Raw genomic sequence first — 23,031 nt, 5'->3', positions numbered from 1 at the left:
GCAAGAGAAGAACAGCGTCTTCTTTCCATCTGAAGAATTTTTTAATAAAAAGCAGAAGAAAGAATTCATTCTCAAGATAAGTAGCTTTCATTTTTAAACAGTTTATCATCAAAATGTTCAGTCAATATAGGAACGTAGTGTAGCAAGTAAAAATTGAGCTGTACTCTATATAATATTAATGATTAATGAGAACCACCACTACTGTATTGATACATGTTTATTGTGCCACAACCAGTTTTGTTCATTATAACATCATCAGGTTGCTGTATAGTGCCAGTAGTTTGGTATAATAGGTGTAGCTGTATTATTTAACATTAGAGTGTGCTGAAGTGACAGTCATATAAACATCATGCTGACCTCATGGCAAACTGTACGTGCATGCAACATAGCACACTGACATTTATTGTACCACTCGCCAGGCTTCTGTCAGGCATTCTGCAGAATTTTTATATGAGTATCATTTATAGATTTTTGCCTGTAATGTTGCATAAGACCACTAGATCCTTCTGTCTTTAAGCAAATATGCTATTGATTAATCCAAACACATTTGCAATATAAGATTGAAATTGGACATGAAGCACCCATATTTTACTTGGGTAGGATATTCACACTTCAGAAGAGAGCAGTTAGGTTAATTACTAATATAAGCAAATGCCAGACCTGTAGGAACTACTACTCAAGAATGATGATGTACTGACTGTGTACCCATTGTGTGCCCTCAAGACAATTATGTTTGTAGAGTAGAATGATGAAATAAGTGTCATGAACAGACTTTCATAATTACAATACATGAAACAGATGTGCTTATCATAAGATACTGAATAATAAAAAAATCTGCAGATCACAGTCAACTTACAGCTGGAGGTCAATTCCGTGATAAATTACCAAGTAATATAAAGCAACTCTGAGGAAATCTTTTTCAGGACAAGCTGAAACAGTTGTTAATTAAAAGACATTCATACTCGCTCAGGTACTCCTGAACTCCATTATCTTTTGTATAGGCCATACTGCAGCAAACTAGTGATGCTAAATGTTTATATAATAGTATCTACTGATACACACAGTATGTATGGCATGATATTGTTGTGCATGTACAAAAAAATATGATGTCCAAATAAAGATTAATATTATATTATGATATTGGCAAAACTCAACAACCTTGCGATGTTCTACTGAACAAAACCAGTCATGAAACAATAAATGTATGTCAATTCAGATGTGGTAGTTCTCATTAATATTAGTATCTATCAGCTTGGAGCTCAGTGTGTTCAAGGAATCTGTACAGAGTGCTCCAGGAGGAATAGTCAATATTCTGTAACAGGAATGATCATTCGAAGCCAAAAAGTCTAGTAAGCATGGGCTCTAAAAGGCATACTTTACGAACTATGAGCACATGTTTAGTAGAAGAGATGTGTTCCACAGTAGCAAAGATGAACAGGTTCTCAAAGCTCTTGAGGTATGCATTTGAAAGCCTATGTTTTAATTTTTTCTTGTTTTGGACTGTACTACCTCCTCCCAAGATATGAAAAGCAAAGAGCTCACAGTAGAAAAGATTTGTTTAAGTATCGAAGATGAAGTAGTGCTCATAGCTCTTAAGGAATTCATTTTTGAGCCCATGGCTACTAGACTTTTTTCCTTTGAATGATCATTCTTGTCATATCCCTGAATATAGATCATTCCTCCTGGGACATCCTAAATAGGCAGCTCCATTGACTTCATCACTGAACACGAAGGAACTGAAATTAAATATTCATATTGAATATTCATTTAATACTTTTATATACACTTACTACACATTGATCTTGCCAAAAGCCGAGAAGCAATTCTTCTTAGTGTTTTAGCTCTCTGGGGCACTTTGGGATGCTCTCTGGGTCACTCTGGGATGCTCTCTGGGGCACTCTGATATGCTCTGTGTAAGAGTTTTGGATGCATTTTGTTTATTATTTATCTCTCAGCTTTTGATTTTTAATTTTTTTATTTTATTGGTCATTCTAAAGTTGTGAAGCATCCTTATCTATCTCGTGAGATTTTTTTTTAAAAAAAGTCTACCTCTAATTTGACCTTAATTTCTTATCTTTTAGATCTGTAAATTAATTATTTATTAATTATAATATGTCTGTGGGTTGCAGGGGTTCCGACCCATGGGGAGGTGGGTGGGTGTATATGCATGGCTGAGTTGACTTAGCTGCTGCAGCTACACACCTTGTGAATTAGCATGTTACTGTAACAGAACATTAATGACAGGTGAGGACTGATGTGTTTATGTTAAGAAGTGGCAGTGATTCAAAGGTAGAATGACGACAATTCTTTGAACGAAGAAAATAATTATCTGTGGAAGAGACAAGAGGACAAAATATGCTCAAAAAAGTGATTATGTTATACTCATATTAGCCACTCAGTAGTGATGTAGATATCCTTTTTCCAAATCAATGTAGATCCTGGACAAGATATTTAATCGTAAAGGATATTTTCTTATCTTTGAAGGCTCAAATATTAAGAAGATGATTGTGGATGAAGTAACCAACAGGTTATTGGGTATCAGAGACAGTTATGGGTTATCACAAAAAAAGCAAGCTTGAGACTTGCATTATCAGACCGTTTTGGTCAAATGTAAATTAAAAATATCTACTATAAATCAAACTAAATTACTTAGTTACAGAAAGATTTGTTCTGTATTGAATAAGTGGAGTTTACTGTACAGTTGGCTAACTAGATATGGGAGGCAGTGGTCTCAGGAAAAAATGAGAATTTCAAATTCAGTAACTTCTTGCACTTATAAAAATTTAAATTTAAAGTAGTAACTGTATTTTTCATTTAGAGGTCAAGTAAGTAGAGCCGAGCAACAAGAAATATCAGAAAACATTTTTTAATTCGCAAATACTTAGCTCTGTGAAAGACAGTGAAAATGGCCCAGCCTGCTTCCCAGTTTTATCTCAGATATAAAAGTCATACAGAAAATTACTAAATTATAATAAAACTCCAAAATTATAAAGCCATAGCTAACAAAAGCAAAGCAATACCGAATGTAGTCAACCTAGATTATGGTAGCGTAAAATCAAAACAGATTAACAGGGAAGTCAGAGATAAAGATGGCTTAATACATAACACTACTGACCTGGCAACCTGTGTTTTCAATTATTTTAAAAACTTAGCAACAAAACTGTAGAAAAAGCATCCAGATATGAGCCATGGAACAAAAAGGACTATTCACCTTACACAGTGTTGCTGCTGTCTACCACTGATGATGAATTCAGTGTGGTAATGATAAATAAAAAGTCAACAGGTCTAGATAAAGTATCAGTGTGTGTGCTAAAAGGATTGCATTATTATTATTATTATTATTATTATTATTAAGCATTACAATCCATGAAGGCTTTTTGCTGCAGAATGGACAATGTTGAACCACTTTGCTCTGTCTTTACAAGTAATTTGCCACTGTCTGTCATGTCCTAGTTTTCTGAGATCGTCTTGAATATTGTCCAAGTATCTCATGCGTGGGCGTCCAAGAGGTCGTCTTCCGGTGGGAATCTCTTCAGTCACTTTCTTGATGGTCCTGTTTGGTGGTGCTCTGATGACATGCCCTATCCATTTCAGTCTTTTGGCTTTAATTTTGGCCACTATATCGGAGTCTTTATATAATTTGTAAATTTCATTGTTATTTAGCAATCTCCATTCATCACTGATCCTATCTCTTATGGGTCCAAATATTTTTCTCAAAATTTTTCGTTCAAATACTCTTAATCTGTTTTCCTCTTTTTTTGTGAGAGTCCAGGTTTCAGATCCATAGGTGAGTACTGGTATAATCAATGATTTGTATACTTGTAGTTTGGTGTTCCTAGAAATTAACTTGCTTTTGAAAACTGTCAAGAGACTATAGTAGCATTTGTTAGCCTTCTGAATTCGTGATTCTATTTCAATTTTTATGGAGTTGTCAGAGGTTACTATTGTACCAAGGTAATTAAATTCATTTGTCTTTGTGAAAGCTGTGTTATTAATTTGCAGTACATTATTATTTGATGGATAGCGGGATAAGATAAAGTACATTGTTTTGTCTGTATTCAGCTGGAGGCCTGTGCCATTTGTGGCTTTAATTAATTGTGCTGTAAGAAGCTTCAAATCATTCTCACTGTCAGATAATAATGCAATGTCATCAGCGTATGCTACAATGTTAATTTTGCTTTCCAGTTGTGCTCCAATTTGTAGTAGCTTTACTTTTTGGATTATTCTATTGATTACTATGTTAAAAAGAACTGGTGAGAGTGAATCCCCTTGTTTGACTCCAGTTTTAACCTCAAAGTCTTCAGAAAGTTTGCTAGCTACTTTTATTTTGTATTTTGAGTTTAAAGTGCAAGATTTTATTAAATTTATCAATTTGTTAGGGATGCCAATCTGCCTCATGCACTTCCATAAATATTCCCTGTTGATACTGTCAAAAGCTTTTTTAAAATCAATGAAAAGTATATGTACATTTTGATTGAATTCATATTTCTTTTCACCCAACATCCTTAGGACATATATATTGTCAATAGTCGATCTGTTAGGTCTAAATCCACATTGGGCATCATCTAGGGAGTCTTCAACGTAAGGGCTTATCCTTGCTAACAGTATATTTGTCAGAATTTTATATGTTGTGTTTAGTAACGCAATTCCTCTGTAGTTTGAACAATTTGTTGGGTCCCCCTTCTTGTATATAGGGCACACAACTACTTCTTTCCAATCATGTGGGACCTGTTCCTGCTTCCAGATGTTGGTGATGATTTTGTGTAAGCAGTTTACAAAAGGAAATTTACTGAGCTTCCATATATCTGTGTCTATACCATCACTTCCAGGAGCTTTATGTCTCTTCAGCTTCTTGATGCTTTCTTTAATTTCTGCTAAGCTGGGCTCTTCGTCCGATGGGTCAGCAGTAAGATATTCATTGTCATCTTCCTGAGAGACGCTTATAGTTGGAGCATTTAGTAACTCATTAAAATATTCCTTCCATCTGTTAGCAATGTCACTTCTTTCTGTTAGCAAGGAGCCATCTGGGTCTGTTATGAACTGTCCATAATTTTTTATATTCCCACTTTTAAACATATTTATGCTCTTGAAAAATCCTCTGGAGTCTGTGGTACGGTCATTCTCAGCTCTTTTTAATTTGTAATTCATAAAATCCCTTTTCTTTTTCCTAATGAGTTTCCTGGCAAGTTTCTGTTTCTCTTCAAAAATAAGTTTGTTTTGTGTTATTGGTTTTTGTAGGAATTTTTCCCTTGCTAATTTTCTATCTTCGATAGCGTTCGAGCACTCGGCATCAAACCAGGGGTTCTTAGTTGTAGTAAAATGTCCCAAAACTGAGGTAGTTGCTCGTGTGATATTTTCTTTCAGAGCGTTCCAGGCTTGATTAGTATCATCATTGTTAATTTTACTTTCCACTTCAGGTTTGTGTGTTTCTAATTCTCTAATGTACTGGTTGAGAATGTTTGGGTTTTTCAGTTTCATTGTATTAAACCTAGGAACACCATTTAATTTAGACCATTTATGTCTTGAGAGTGAGATCTTGAACTTGGCTTTTACAAGAAAGTGATCCGAATCACAGTCTGCTCCCCTTTGACTTCTGATATCATGTATGCATTTATGATGTTGTTTTTCGATTAATACATGATCAATTTGATTTTTTGTGATGCCATCTCTTGAAGCCCATGTTTGTTTATGTATATCTTTATGTGCAAAATATGTACTTTTGATCAACATGTTTTTGGAAGTGGCAAAGCTAATAAGTTTTGTTCCGTTTTCATTACTCTGCTGATGTAGACTATGAGGTCCAATTGTAGGTTTATAATGATTTTCATGTCCTAACTTGGCATTGAAATCTCCTAGAATTATTTTAATTGAATTTTTCGAGAATGTATCATATACCTGTTCCAATTTGTTGTAAAATTCTTCTTTAATATTGTCCTCTTTATCCTCTGTTGGAGCATGGCAATTTATAACATTTAAAGTCTTATATTTGCATTGAATCGTAATGTGAGATATCCTTTCATTCACTGCCTCAAATTTCCTAATAAAAGGTAACAATTTGTTGTTTATTATAAATCCTGTCCCTAGTGCATGTATTTGTGTATCATTTCCCCCATACATTATTGTATACTTATTTTTGTTTATACTTCCATTACCCGTCCATCTGGTTTCTTGTACTGCAACTAAATCCATTTTATACCTTTCAAGTTCCTGTATGACATTTATCAGTGATCCTGATCTATAGAGACTTAATACATTCCATGTTCCCATTTTCATAACCTTTAAATTTTGCAAGTTCGTCATCAAGTTTGGTGGCCCAGCATTCTTGTCATTCTGATTCGTAGCAATCCATTTTCTCCTACAGGATCCTGTGATAGGGTCGCTGGCCCTAAGCACAACCCCCAACCTGGAGGACCAGGGTCTTGATTTCGGGGATGCCTACCCCTAGAGCAGTTGCTTTCACTTCAGCTAACGAACTTGCTCTGCCCGGCCTGTTGGTCCGCGGGAGGTATTTGATTTCCCTCCTACCACCCATATCTGGGAGGCGTTCCCCGATCCGCCACCTGGGGACGCGCCCTCTAGGAGTTACAGGCTCTCCCGAGGATTGCATTAGCAGTACAAAAGTATTCTCAACAAACATAAATGTTTCATTCACACCTAGTTGCTTCTCTGAATATCTCAGATGTGTGGAATTTCTAACTGCCCATAAAAATGTGATATAAAAGAAATATGAGAATTACAAACCCGTTTCATAGCTGTCTTATTTGCCATAAATGAAAACAGGCTTGTGGTTTATTTAAACAACTTCTGTACAAAGAATAGTTTGGTTTCAGCTCTGCAAAGCGAACAGAAGTTTCTGTACCAATATTTACAAAAGTAGTTTTAGAATCCATGGATAAATGAGAACACGTACATATACATCCCAACTTCACAGTGCCACAGTAAGATGTCTGCCACAGAGTGGGTGGCAGACAATTTCCTAGACCTCACTGTAAGTCGGGTCCTGAAGAGATTCTCATGCCATGACGTACAAGTAATTCCAGTAGATGAAACATAGTAAGATGTCTGCCAGAGTGTGTGGCAGACATTTTCATAGATCTCACTGTAAGTCAGGCTCTGAAGAGACACTCATGTCACGACTGGCAACTAATTCCAGTGAATGACGTTAGACCAAATGACAAAGCAAAACCATCCTTTAAATCTTTCGGACCAATCAATAATGATACGGTACCTTAGAAGCCTTGCCACTGCACCTGTAGCAGACTGACTGGAATCCAGTCTGTACAGGGTGTTCTAGAAAGGTTGTGACAAACTCTGTGGGAGGTGGGGCACATAGTAAGGATTGAGAATTGCATATCAGTCCATGGCCGCAAATATCAAGGGTAAGTGATAGTAGGGGTCAAAATCAGAAAGGAAACAAGAGAGTGATGCATTTGAAACATTTATGGGACATAATGAGCACACATGATGCACGATATGAATACAGCTATAATGAGCACACATGATGCACGATATGAATACAGCTGTAATATTACAACAGATTCTTGAAGTTTGCACCATTAGAAATCACAAAGGCCTGACATCAAGCGAGCATTGAAAGGTGGGCATGCTTGAACACACTGGGAGTTCGGGAGATTTTTTGATTGTAGCAGCTGCATAGACAATTCTTGCGATACATGAAAGATTTCATGGCTCCCCATAGAAAGAAATCAAGGCTCAATAAATCTGGTGAATGTGGGGTCAGGATACTGGTCCACCATGCCCAGTCCAGTGATACGGGACTGACATCTTCAAATGCCTACAAACAGCCAGTCCAAAATGAGCAGGTGTCCCATCATGGTGCTTCAGATTTGCTGAAACATCTTCAACCAAATCGAGAAGAACATGTTCCAGAAAGATCTGATAATTTACAGTGTTGAAAGGTACAGCTTGACTAAGCAATCACCATCCAAACCTGCCCACAAATTTACTGTGAAGTGTTGTGGTGCCGCACACTGCAGGGGTTTTCTGCTGCCCACAAATGCTCATTGTAATCATTGAATATGCCATACCTAGTGGATGTGACCTCATCAATGAACAACACATAAGCTGGGAAATGCACATTTCAGCCACTCTGCTGCAGAAACACCTATGTGCAGGGTGATCATCAGAGTGCAATAACTGCACAAGATGAAAGGTGTGTAAGGACTCAGTGTGAAAAACTTGCTGGACACTGCTATGAGTCAGTCTTATGTCTGAGGCAATGGCACTTAGGCTGGTGCTTGGATTAGTTTCCATGGCATCCAACAAATTTTCTTCCCTAACGACAAAACACACCAGTCATTGCCAGCCCTTACTAGCCCTACCACTTCTTAATGACCCATACTTGCACAAACTGTTGTGGGGTTGATGTCTGTTTGGGAAGCATTATCAATAAATGTGTCCAGCTACTTGTCCTTTGCACTCAGCTATTCTATGCATTAGATGCATGTCTGCAAGCTCACCATCCCATGCTCCTCATATGTTGGCTAGCACTCGAATGAGGAAATCCTCATGTTCCCGCTCACTACTCTTGTGTACAGCATTACCTAGTGGCATTCCCTTACAGTACTATCATGTACAACACAACCTAGTGGCGTAAGATTACATTTATGGCCGTGGGTTGCTATGCTAGTCTCATCAGAGTCCTTATGATGTGTGCCATCTCCCCTAAAAGTTTGTCACAACATTCATGGGATACGTTGTATATCAAAAGGAATGTACATAACAAATTTAATCTGTTTTATAATGGATTTGTATCATTGTTTGTTGCCGTGTTTCCAAAAAAATGAATCTCAGGCTACCAAAATGCCTTGGATTATAAAAGGGATCAGAACTTCTTGTCGAACAATGACATCTAATGATCCCATAAAAATGGAACCCTATAAATTGTACTCCAATGTCTTAAAAAGGGTCATTAAAAACCCAATCTAAAGTTGTATATCACATCTGAAATAAAAATATCCAGTTACAGAACAAAAACCATTTGTTAGGTTATAAAAAGGAAGGCCAGGATAAAAAGTATGTTTCTCCAGAGGAAATCACTCATGGTTTCAATGCAGTAATAAATACTAAAACAGTTGTGAATTTATTCCATTGCCATTTTGAACAGCTGTAGGAATAACTATCTGCAAAGGCTCTGTGAGTCAGGCAGTGGCGCTTCTGCAGAAAGTTATCGGTATCAGAGTCACTCAGATATACATAACTCCTCTCACCCATAGTTAGATCAAGATGACAGACAGACAGAGATGAAAACAAAAAAATTATTTTGGAAGTGGTAATATTTCTACAAGGAGACTTAAACATTGTTGTAGGTGTATAAGAGCAGTCCTGTATCACATAACTCGTCAGTACAAGAAGTCTCAAGTCTAAAGAAACGTTAATAGAGTTGTTTCAATACTTCCGGTGTTCTACATAGTCTCTTTCTACTTGAGTACAACGCATTGAATGTTCATACAATCATGTGAAACTGTCAGAAAAGTCCTTCTTTGGGGTGATGTTCAACTTGCGCTTCTCACTGCCTTGAAGGGGTCAATTATGTCATCAAAGTGTTGACCATCTGTGTGAATTTCTGCATGCAGTCATTTGGAAATGGCTTGTGTTGATAACACCAAGTCTCATCACTCGTGATGATTTTTTTCCAGAAAAAAATTACCATATTTCAGTCAAATCTGAGAACAGGTATCCACACATTGTGGCTTTTGTTCAGAAGTCAAGCTGAGCATGACAAACTTCGCATGCACACATTTTTCTCTTCTTCAAATCCTTCTTGAGAATGTCTTGAACACTCGAGTTAGAGGTGTTGCTCCATTGTGATTTGTGACACAGCAAAAGTGACACAGTACACTCGCATATCCACAACTTATCGTTGCCTGTTCACAACTTGCTGGTCAAACGCACATCTGTTGTTTACTGTTTTTAGTTCAAGCTGCCACCATAGGATATAGCTGATGTTCCGTATGTTCCAGGAATAAAATCAATCACAGAACTTTTTTAATGGACAATGTATTTATTGAATCTTTACAATAAGGTATTTTCCCAGAAAGAGTAAGGCATGCTTATGTGAAACCACTCTTCCAGAACAGTGATAAAACTGTTGTATCAAATTCTGTCTTCCTGTTCATAAGTTTCTCCAGGGTCCTACAGGAACTAGTGTTCAAGAGAATAGGAGGGGGAGGGAGTGTTCGGAGTAGGTGTATGGAATTATTTTGGAACTAATGACCATTTTAAAACCTTTAGAGTGGGATACCTTGGATACAGTAATCCCTGAGTGGAAAACCACTAAATGATAGATACACAAAACATGTATTGACATCAGTTAAGGATGATACATTGGTACCTACAGCATTCAGTAGGCTTGCTTATATCATGTTTCCAAATCATGACTTGTTTTACTCAAAGCAAAAAAATAAAAATAAAACAAAAAATAAAAACAGTTAAAATTACTGATTGGCGGCACTAAGCCACTTAAAAAGTTCTTAACAAAACTAGCAAGGTTTCTTTAAGTACATCTTGGGCACTAGCTCCTTCAATAAAGCATGGGAAGTTTTAAGACAATTTGCTGAACACAAATAATATCTTTACACCAGAATTGTATGAACACAGACATTAGCAAGTTTTCCAAAATGACCTGGAATCCAACCCTTTTAAAATTACAAGGCACATGACTAATACTGAGCGGAGACAAATTAGAACACACATTTTTATATACCGACTGTAAATAACTAAAGTGTGAGTCACTAGCCCTCCTTGAAACTTTCCCCAAAGTAATCCAAATCTATGACACGAGGTGATTATTCAAGCTCCGGCACGAGCCTATTTGAACTACAGGTTAATAAGCCAATTTTCCTTAAGCGCTATTATATAAGTAACAAGCGTAAAGATAACTTCAGTTTGAAATCAACAACCACATTGAGCAACAGGAAAACTGTCGGTTTCCTTAAAATGTAACATTTAAATTGGTGCTGTGAGTTTTTAACCTTAAAGAGAATTATCTTTCAGTTGGAGCTCAACAACCCAATTAAGCAATATGACAACTGTTTGTTCCTTTTAAAAATTTAACCACTTAAGTTTGAACTTTATGCACTTGCCATCCAAGAAAACAACCCACAACTTTACTCTGGGAAATGAAACAAGAACATGTTATCACTTACAGTACCTTTAGCCAACAGCCACCTTTTCAGCACTCGGATATGAAAATTATATTACCTGTTTTGTTGCAGTCAGTTTACCATAATGTTGTGCCGTCAGCATAGAAACTGGCCATCGGTAAGCACAAGCCGTCAGCTGATAATGTCAAGCAAACACCACATTCTGGATGTTTCGTTGCTTACATATAAACCTTCCTGCTTCTACAACAGATAACAGAAATAAACGTTTATTCACACTGGAGCATGAAAGACAGCACCCCACACACTTCTCAGAGCGCGAGCAAACAATATTTTCAACATGCAGTTAATGTGATAGATTGGAGCAGAACACAGTAACAATTCAAACATTTGTGGTGCACTTCCAGTCAATCACAGGGACCTCACTTTCGCCACTCTCCATACGTCAAAACTTCGGCTGAATACCAACTGTTGAGGCTCGGCCGCGTCCACTGCACGTGATTCCATCAAAGCTCCTTACAGGGAAACTCTCCCATTGACAGCCCACAGCTCACTGTTCAAGTGCACAGGCAGAATGCTTTTTCTGTACTTAGAGTGAGTGCAGCCTGTGACTTTAGCCACATCGATACAACAACACGATCGTTTTGATAGGTCCAATTGACAGGCACGTATCCGGCCTCCCTGCCCTGAAAGATCAAAAGAAAAAGCCCAGTAGGAGGGGGGAGGTGTAATGACCTCTCACATTACTCCACTGCCACCCCCACCTTTTCCTTTCCACTAAGTTTAATCCGGCTTAAATGACCTCTAATCCGCCCTTGTTTCTGCAGGTCCTCAACCAAGAAATTGACCAGAGGGAGAACTCTGGCAAAGATGTATGGACCTACATACCATGGAAATAATTTTTCAGTCACCCCCTGTTCCTTTTCGCTCTGGCCCCATACATTCTGGGCATATACTGTATCACCCACCATCAGCAGTACAGTGCGTTTACTTCTGACATTCTCTTTGATGGGCATGGATTATATTCTTTCGTGCAGCCTTCCACTACTCCCTAAGATCATCCACATTTATGCACTCAAGCAAAAAATCATTCATGGACCACAAACTACTGAATGGTGTATTAATTTGGTAACCTTGCATGAGCTTAGCTGGTGTCATTTTACGAGCCCCACGGCAGGCCGTGTTAAAAGGCTGCTTCAGATTACGATTAATGCATTCATTGAACGACGGATTAGAATGGTAGGGTGAAGTGGTCACATGATTTATGCCTTGATTAAAACAAAATCGGAGGAACTCATAGGAAGCAAATCCCAGAGGATTATCACGTACCAAGATGCAAGCAGAACCAAAACTCGCAAATACCAATGAGAGCAACCGATTGCTAATTTCAGTGGTGGTTCCTTTACTGGGAATCAACCAAATAAAACGCATGAAAATGTCCACCACCACCAGAACAACCGTTACCTTCTTTAGTGCCCTGGTGAATTGCAGCAGTCCCTTTTTCACAGTCATGTTGGGCTTACCCTGCTTACACTCCTGGCATTCATCAATCAGTTGCCTCATTTCCATAACCATTCCCTTCCATGTCACATGTTTGCTGATTTTGATGTGAGTCTTATGCACACCCAGGTGAATTCTGTATAGCAATTGATGGAAATATTTATATACCGCTGGCACCAGACTGCGAGGCAAACATATTTTAATATTTTGGTCATACCTGGTTCTACAGCACAGGACTCCTCTTTCAATAGAATATCCCTTTACCAGCCGCTCTTCTTTCAACTCCTTCAGGATGCCCTGGAGATCGTCATCCTTTTCCTGTTCTTGTTTAATGTCTTGAGATAATGCTGGTATTTCACCTAAGACAGCCACTGTCAAATAACTAGGGAGAACTTCCTTGTCCTTGATAACTCCCATTGCCTCAAGATCGCCATGAAATAGTTCTTTGGCTCCTTGCTCAAACATATGGCTTAATGCATCTGCCACTGCTTCTGTGTACTCCTAATGTTTTTTACGTCAAACTGAAAGACTGATATACATACTGCGCAATGTGCTATCATGTCAGTTTTACGAGATCATGCCAGAACCCAACTAAGGGGCTGTTTACCAGTTTCTTACATAAACTTTTGATGTTTGAGATAGAATTTGGACCTCTCTCATGCAAACAGCACAGCCAAAGTCTCCAGGTTGTACGCAGAATACCTCAGTTGTGGACCTGCTAGCACTCTAGAAATATAGGCCAAGGGCCTACGTTCCCCACCTTGTTCTTGAATGAGCACCACTGCAATGTCTAAGTACAATGAATCAGTCTAGATAACAAAGGAAACGTTAAAATCAGGAATTCCCAACACCAGTGCCTAACTCAAAGCCTCCTTAATCGACTCGAAAGCTGTCTGTTGGCTCTCAGCCCACTTGAACTTCACTCCTTTATGCCTCAGCTGATAAAGGGGAAAGGTTATTCCAGCAAAATTAAATGCAAATTTTCTAAAAAAAAATTACCATAGCAATAATTTGAGCCACAGCCTTTTTATTACAAATTATGCATAGCACTAGCAATTGATTTTTCAATTTTTATTCCATGCTCGGACACCAAGTGCTCTAAAAAGTATATTCATCCCAGTCATTACTGACTGATTTAAACTTAAAGCTCCCCCTGCGGGTCCGAGTGTTAGAATAGGCCTGAGGTATTCCTACCTGTCGTACAAGGTGCCTAAAAGAAGTTTCACATGTTTCGGTCTTTATTTGATGGTCCCCTGTAGGGTTTGACCTCCATTCTTCAAAATTTTCCTGAAGAGCGAGCCAATTGGGGAAGGGCACCTTACAAGGTGCATCATGTCCATCATGCATTGAGATCCTTAGCCCACTTTCTTGTCACATTGCAGTCCTGCCCATTCTCCATCTCTTGGGTGAGGGCACCTTCCTACAAGCGACATCTTCTCGTCATTTTCAACCGGCTGTGGTGCGATGGTGTCTTTCCATCGCAATGGCGGGAGAGCACCATCATTCCAGTGCTCAAACACGGTAAAAACCCTCTTGATGTGGATAGCTGCTGGCCCATCAGCCTCACCAATGTTCTTTGTAGGTTGCTGGAATGTATGGTATGTCGGCGGTTGGGTTGGGTCCTGGAGTCACGTGGCTTGCTGGCTCCATGTCAGGACGGCTTCTGCCAGGGTCGCTCTACCACTGATAATCTTGTGTCCATCGAGTCTGCCATCCGAACAGTCTTTTCCAGTCGGCAACACCTAGTTGCCATCTTTTTATGTAAAGCATATGACACAACTTGGCGAGATCATATCCTTGCCACATTGTATGCGTAGGGTCTCCGGGGGCACTACCGATTTTGATCCAAAACTACTTGTCGCTCCATACTTTCCATGTCCAAGTTGGTGATTCCCATAGTTCCATCCATATCCAGGAGAGCGGAGTCCTGCAGGGCTCTTTATTGAGCGTCTCTCTATTTTTAGTGGCCATTAACAGTCTAGCAGCAGCTACCGGCCCCTCCGTCTCACCTTCTCTGTATGCGGACGACTTCTGCATTTCGTACTGCTGCTCCAGTTCTGTTGTTGCTGAGCGGTGCCTCCAGGGAACCATCCACAAGGAGTAGTCATGGGCTGTAGCCCACGGCTTCCAGTTTTCAGCCGCAAGGTCGTGTGTCATGCACTTCTGTCAGCGTCGTACCGCTCATCCGGAACCTGCACTTTACCTTAATGACGATCCACTCACTGTAGTGGAGACATATCAGTTCCTAGGACTGGTTTTCGATGCTCGATTGACTTGACTCCCTCATCTTCATCAGCTTAAGCAAAAGTGCTGGCAGCACCTCAATGCCCTCTGTTGCCTGAGCAACACCAATTGGGGTGCAGATTGCTGTATGCTGCTGCAGCTCTATAGAACCATTGTCCAATCCCAAATTGACTATGGGAGTGTGGTTTATGCACCCTCAGCATTGCATTTACTCAATGCTGTGCACCACTGTGTGGTTCGATTAGTGACAGGAGCTTTTGGGACGAGTCTGGTGACCAGCGTACTGGTGGAGGCTGGTGTCCCTCCACCCCAGATCAGACGTGCGCAACTGCTCGCCAGATACACAGCACACATTCATAGTTTCCCTGAACATCTGAATTACCATCCCCTTTTCCCGCCCACAGCAGTCCATCTCCCGCATCGGCGGCCCAAATCGGGGCTAACGATTGCGGTTCGCGTGCGGTCCCTTCTCTTCGAACAGCATTGCATTTACTCAATGCTGTGCACCACTGTGTGGTTCGATTAGTGACAGGAGCTTTTGGGACGAGTCCGGTGCCCAGCGTACTGGTGGAGGCTGGTGTCCCTCCACCCCAGATCAGACGTGCGCAACTGCTCGCCAGATACACAGCACACATTCATAGTTTCCCTGATCATCCGAATTACCATCCCCTTTTCCCGCCCACAGCAGTCCATCTCCCGCATCGGCAGCCCAAATCGGGGCTAACGATTGCAGTTTGCGTGCGGTCCCTTCTCTTCGAACTAGAGTCCTTCCCTTTACCACATCTACTTGCGGTCCATTCGTGTACGCCTCCATGGTGTACGCCTTGGCCGCAGCTTCATCTGGACATTTTGCGTGGCCCTAAGGGCTCTGTTAACCCCGCCGCTCTCCGCTGTCACTTCCTCTCGATTCTTGACGTGTTCCTCAGCTCTGAAGCGGTTTACACCAACGGCTCAGTGGCTGATGGTCACATAGGCTTCACGTATGTTCATGGAGGACAAATTGAGCAGTGCTCCTTGCCAGTTGGCTGCAGTGTTTTCACTGCAGTGCTGGCGGACATATCTTGTGCTCTTGAGCACATCCTCTCATGCCCTGGCAAGTCATTTCTCCTGTGTACTGACTCATTGAGCAGCCTACACGCTATCGACCAGTGCTACCTTCGCCACCGTCTGGTAGTGTCCATTCAGGAGTCCATCTATGCCCTGGAACAGTCCCGCCGTTCCGTGGTGTTTGTGTTGACCCCAGGACAAGTCGGAATCCCTGGCAACGAACTTGCTGACAGGCTTGTCACCGCAGGGTTTTCCGGCTTTGGGAGATGTAATGGCATAACAGCACACACAACAAATTGCATGTCATTAAGGAGACTATGAATGTGTGGAAGTCTTCCATGCAGGCCTCTCACAAGGAATCAGTTGTCCTCTGCCAGCTCCACATTGGCCATACGTGGCTAACGCATTGTTACCCACTCCGTCGCGAGGACCCTCTCACAAGGGAACCTCCCCATCGCACCCCCCTCAGATTTAGTTATAAGTTGGAACAGTGGATAGGCCTTGAAAAACTGAACACAGATCAATCGAGAAAACAGGAAGAAGTTGTGTGGAACTATGAAAAAAATAAGCAAAATATACTAACTGAGTAGTCCTTGCGCAACATAGGCAACAACAAGGACAACAGCAGTTCAGGAGCTCCGTGGTCCCATGGTTAGCGTGAGCAGCTGTCGAATGAGAGGTCCTTGGTTCAAGTCCTCCGTCAAGCGAAAAATTTACTTTCTTTATTTTCGCAAAGTTATGATCTGTCCGTTCGTTCATTGACGTCTCTGTTCACTGTAATAAGTTTAGTGTCTGTTTTACGACCGCACCGCAAATCCGTGCGATTAGTAGACGAAAGGACGTGCCTCTCCAATGGGAACCGAAACATTTGATCGCAAGGTCATAGGTCAACCGATTCCTCCACAGGAAAACACGTCTGATATTTTCTATACGATACTGGTGATGGCATGTGCGTCACATGACAGTGATACGTTGTCGACCCACCTAACTTGTACACTTGGCGAGTGGGTAAAAAGATTCTTCTACCTTGCCCGATTTAGGTTTTCTTGTGAATGTGATTATCACTCCCAAAAAAGTGATCGCATCGGACGGACAGATAATAATTGTCTCAAAACAAAAAATTAAAATTTTCACTCGAGGAAAGACTTGAACCAAAGACCTCTCGTCCCGCAGCTGCACACGCTAACCACAGGACCACGGCGCTCCGGCTTACTCATCACCCTTGAAGTTGCGTATCTTGCACATGGACTACTCAGTTTCCATATTTTGCTTATTTTTTTCATAGTTCCTCACAACATCTTCCTGTTTTCTCGATTGATCTGTGTTCAGTTTTTCAAGGCCTATCCACTCTGCCAACTTATAACTAAATCTGAGGGGGGTGCGATGGGGAGGTTCCCTTGTCAGTATCGCTGTGGCTCCTAAATGACAGTCGTCCACTTCTTGCTGGACTGCCCACTTTCAGCTACTCTGCGTCAAACTTTTACCTTTCCCAGCACCCTGCCTTCTGTGTTGGGCGACAATGACTCCACAGCAGCTTTAGTTTTACGTTTTATCCATGAGAGTGGGTTTTATACTTCTGTGTACATTTTAGCGCATGTCCTTTGTCCCTCTGTGTTCTCCAGCGTAGTGCTTTTAGGGTGGAGTTTTTAATGTGTTGCAGAGTTGCTGGCTTTGCCTTTTTATTCTCATGGTTGGCCAGTCACTGTAATCTGCTTCCATGTTTTACTCTATTCTGTTCCTAGCGTCTCTCTGTTGTTTTCCTGTCCTCTTTTGTTCCTTTTAGTGTTTGTTGCCTTCCCTTCATTCTTGTGGCTTTTCCTTTCTTTCCGTTTTTTGTTATATTTTCGTCCATTTTATTCTCACACTTGTGGCATTGTTTTATTAGGAACAAGGGACCGATTACCTCGTGGTCCCTTCTCCCACCTTTAAACCAACCAACCAAACTTTAAGTCACCCAGCACAGAGTCCAATAAATGGGCCAAGATGGCTGCTCCAGTGACAAGACCAAAGCGCACTGTGTTGAATTCATATGAGTTGTAATCAGTACAGAAGGTGGTTACCAGTTCAGATTTTTCAATTAAGGGTATCTGGTAATATGCTTGATTTAAATCTAATGTGATAAACACCTGTGCCCCTGCAAACCAGATGAAACAGCCGTCCAGATCGGGTAGAGGTACTGATCCTGGCGCAAGCTTCCGCTTGAGAACTCTGTAGTCTACTATTGGCCAGAATTTGTCTCCCTTAGGTTTGGGAACCAAAAATATTGGGGACACTTATAGCGATACTGATGGCCTAAATATCCCGTCCTTCAATAAATGAAATACCATCTCCCGCAGCCATTTCATCTTAAGAGGAGATAATTTATAAAGAGCTTGCCTTACTGGAACTTGATCAGTCAGTCAAATATCATATTTTATTTTGTCCTTTACACCTGACTCTCAATTAGAACCCCAGGAAATTGTTACAACAATTTCAACATTCACTTATCCTTGTCCACTGACAACTGCTTAACATCAAATGTCCCATCAGAATTCTCATCATGACCAATGCTGGGGGAAACCTGGTGGCAAAAGATTTTTACCTTGATCTGAGGACAAACTTTAAGACACAGTTATTGTTGTGTCTAGACAAGACAGCCTATACACAATGAGAGGAGGCCGAAAGGCACGCGCTAAGCTAAAGCAGGATGGCGTGAGGTCTGAAAACAGGATACGTAATGAATGCTATAAAGAAAAGTACTTAGCTTCTGGAATACTTAACTTTAATCCATCCTTTTGGTACATCTGGAGATTGTGGCGATACAAGTGAGACACTTTAGATACATGCAATGTTACTAATGGCGCCTTGCTAGGTCGTAGCCATTGACTTAGCTGAAGGCTATTCTAACTATCTGCTCTGCAAATGAGCGAGGCTTCATCAGTGTGCATCGCTAGCTACGTCGTCCGTACAACTGGGGCGAGTGCTAGTCCGTATCTCGAGACCTGCCTTGTGGTGGCGCTCGGTCTGCGATCCCTGACAGTGGCGACACACGGGTCCGACATGTACTAATGGACCGCGGCCGATTTAAAGCTACCACCTAGCAAGTGTGGTGTCTGGCGGTGACACCACAGTTATCCTTTAAACTAATCTAAAACACAGTGACTGTAAACTAAAAAATTACACCCCAGCAACAATTCCACATGAGTTTCTTAACCACCCAAAATTTCCATGGCCACGTAAACTCTCTAATCCTCAGTTTTCCCTGAACCTGACCTTTCACCTCCAGCATATCACTTTTGACAGAATGGCACTCCTCTTTATTGCTTTGCAGTGCCGGCAGGTCAGGCCAGCAATACCCTTGTGCTCATGATACCAGTCATAGTCACTACCAGAATCAACCAGTATGCACACTAGTTCTGTCCACATTGCAGCACATACAAATTGCAATGGATTTGTGTTAACTGTGCATATCTTATGGCAACCGCGAGGTGGCAAGTAAGCCCACTGTCCCTGCAAGTGACATCAGCATATGCTATCCGTACCATTTGCACCATTTACAATCCTTAACAACATGGAGCTCAATCCTGCACTGAAAACATACGTCTCGCTTTCCCCCACATCAGGCTGCCTAGTCGCCATGCTTTGATTAATCTTTGTGGACGATCAAACCCTTTGCCTTAATTCATCGCTAGCTTGACATTTTCTACACTGACGATCAATCGGTAAAGGTCAGCAAATCACTATCCATAAACATGACCTGTAATTGATCTGGCAGACACATACCTTAAAATATGGTAACCACCACCACCCCTTCAGAAATATCTATACATAAAGCAAACGTAGCCATTCTTACTTGCCCAACATTATCAGACCTATAAAAGCATTCCTCAACCAAATCACTCTGCCTCTGCGGACCCAAACATTCACTTAAGATGTGTCTCATAAACATAAAAAGGACTCTTTTTTTAACCATTACTTCGACAGTTAACTTACTTGCCCCTCACCTAAAGAATGATTTTTTTCACACACCAACTCATCTGATACTTGCAACATGTGGGTTTTTCTTGCAACCTAATGGTGAGCCACAACGCTTCGTTAATATGTACAATATCTTTAACCAACAAAACACTATTCCCTTGAATAGTTTGGAGGTTTATTAGAATGACTTGACAAATTATCTATTCTACTTGCGACTACTTGCTCTGTAGGTAGTACCTCGCTATTACTTTCACTTCCTTTGTGCCACTTCAAGGCTGCTGATTGCATTTGCACAGAAATGACTTTGCCCTGCAGGGCCTTCTTTGGGGTCTTTATGCAGCTGACTGAGGTCACTAAACCTGTTGGCAACTAGGTCCATCATCATGTGCAGACGCAATAACTGAGGCCAAGGTGGCTGAATACTTTCTAATAATTCCACACCCTGTCTAACTAAACCAAGCAAGACAGTACACACAGTGCAAGCGGTACTCACCTCTTCCACAATTTGAGTCATATGATGGTGACAAGTTTATCTAATGTGCCATGTAACTAATGACACAAGTCAACCACGCCGCCCTCCTCCACCTATCTGCGTATTCGTAAGTCATACTGTAAGCTGTCTTTGCATAAATACTTCAGACTGAGTACTGGCCTAGTTGTCATGGTTAAGAGCACTGCAAACAGACCAGGATAAATAACACTTGCTTTTACAATACATAAAATATACAATTACTTAACTAGCTTAAGTAACTAAAATAAAAAATAAAAAAACCTTTAATGCTCAGTACTAAGGTATGCAGCCACCCAGTAGAAACGACACACTGCCACCATTGTCAGGATAAGCGGGGGGGAACAACTATTTTAAAACCTTTAGAGCAGGATACCTTGGACACAGTGATCCTGGAGTGGAAAGCCACTCGACAATAGATTTACAATATTTATTAACATCGGTTAAGGAACATACATTAGTACTTAGATCATTCAAAGGGATTACTTATATCGTGTTTCCAAATCATGACTTATTTTACTCAAATAAATATTTAATAAAAAAAAAAAAAAAAAAAAAAAAGTTCACATTACTGATTGGCAGCACTAAATGGCTTAGTGTCACCGCTTAGAAGGTTCTTAAAGAAACTAGCAAGGTCTCTTCATTTACATCAAGGCACTGGCCACGCATATATATTTTAAAAAATAAAATTTTTAAAAAAAACAACAAGATAATAATAATAAAATACATTGACATCTTGACCTAAAGCCAATGGGTACAGCTTCAGATTTGCAAATTTGCCACCAGCTGTGTTGTCTTCAGCATAAGACAAAACCAACAGTCATTAGCACACATGACCAGATAACAAGTATGCTCTACAATGGATGCCAATGCCATACGGTAGCCCCTTTAAAATTTATTATTTAATTGAGCAAAATCTGTGGACTACAGTCTTAGGCACAAGCTCCTTCAGTAAAGCATGGGAAGTTTAAAGACAATTCGCTGATGACAAATAAAATTCTTTACAGCAAAATTGCATGAACTTGGACACTAGTCCTTGGGAATTAATGACCTAAAATTTAAATCTCAAGTTTATCAAATTTTCGAAAACGACCTGGGACCTAACCCTTTAAAATTACAAGATACATGACCAATACTGAACCAAGACAAATTAAAACACACATTTTTAGATACAGACTATAAATGATGTAAGCTTCAGGCAGTAGCCCTCCTTGAATTTTTCCCCAAATAAGTCCAAATCTATGGCACAATGTGGTTATTCAAATTCCGACACGAGTCAGTTTGAACTAAATGTTAATAGGCCAATTTTTCGTAAGTGCTCCTGTGTAAGTAACAAGAGTAAAAATAATTTGCGGTTGAAATCAACAACCACATTGAGTAACATAGCAACTGTTGGTTCCCTTAAAATTCAGCACTTAAAATGGTGCTGTGAGTTTTTGTCATTAAAGAGAATGATCTTTCAGTTGGTGCTCAACAACCCAATTCAACAACACGACAACTGTTTGATCCCTCTAATGGTTTAACCACATAAGTTTGAGCTTTACATACTTGTCACCCAAAAAAACAACCCACAACTTTACTCTTCAAAATGATGAAACAAAAATAGGTGAACACCTACAGTAATTTGAAAAGATAGACACATTTTCAGCACTCAGGAATCAAAATTACATTCCCATTTTGTTGCAGTCGGTGTGTTGTAAGAAAAAATAAAATGAAATAGAAACATTTTAAAAGGGATAATAAAATTATGTTATTAGAATTTTTTTTCTTATTTCAAAACATGTACGTTACAAAACACTCACAGCCTGTCATCCTCCGAATGGCACTTCTTAACAGAACTTCTACCTACAAGAGAGTGTGAATAACAAAGTCATGTACTGAGAATGATTCTCCCCCCTCGACTTACCGCGCATTCATAATTAACATATTTGCCAACACTTATGGTCAGTCGGTGTTTCATTTTTTGTTTTTAGTAAATTTTAACTTTTAACTGTACAATATCCTGGGGGTCTGTCATCATGTGCCTGCACAATTGTTCCCACACTGTACTTTGACATGGTATGGAGACTTACAGTGGTTTTTTGATTGTACAACGTACATGTTTACATTTGCCGATAGGGATCGTTGCCCTTTATTTGTCGGCTTCTCTTTTATTTAATGGAATGGATATGCCAGCTTATCCTGTGCATGTTAGAGTTCTACAAGAAACTAAAAGATTACACACGTAATATGATAGTCCATTACATATTGGAATTTAGCGCGCTAACAATAATGTTCAGTTTGCTTCATTCTCGCTGCCAGGTTTCACGTTTGTGCAATGACAGATTTGGCGGCAAGAAATAGTTGCCAATGGCCAACAAGTTAGTTGCTACCGTCACACGTACGTGCACTCACTTTCTTAAGAGTCGATTTCACGTTGAGTGTCACACTTTCACCTGAATGTCACATATTGGAGAATTGCTGTGGCGTTTCTCTTCATTCTGGGTGCAGTGGGTGTGCCCTTATTGTGCAAAATCCGACACTGCGGCAGAAGATCTCCATTCTTATGGCCCAGGCATCATTATTGTCTGTCGTACCCACATTTTCAGTGGAGAGAACCTCCACCAACAGCATCCGTCGATGAGGTAAGTACCGGCTTGAACAACTATAGTT

At 40.3% G+C, this 23,031-nt stretch overlaps 1 protein-coding gene across 1 annotated transcript in view; it reads left to right on the top strand.

Annotated features, from left to right (window-relative positions):
* Window positions 1-23,031, top strand: part of LOC124594309 (nipped-B-like protein A) — a 480,509-nt gene that overhangs the window by 231,553 nt on the left and 225,925 nt on the right. The window lies entirely within an intron of this gene.

This window comes from Schistocerca americana, chromosome 2 (assembly GCF_021461395.2).
Source record: "Schistocerca americana isolate TAMUIC-IGC-003095 chromosome 2, iqSchAmer2.1, whole genome shotgun sequence".
NCBI classification, from domain to species: domain Eukaryota; kingdom Metazoa; phylum Arthropoda; class Insecta; order Orthoptera; family Acrididae; genus Schistocerca; species Schistocerca americana.
The sequence above is the reverse complement of the archived record's forward strand: the minus strand, read 5'-3'. Positions and strand labels throughout refer to the sequence as shown.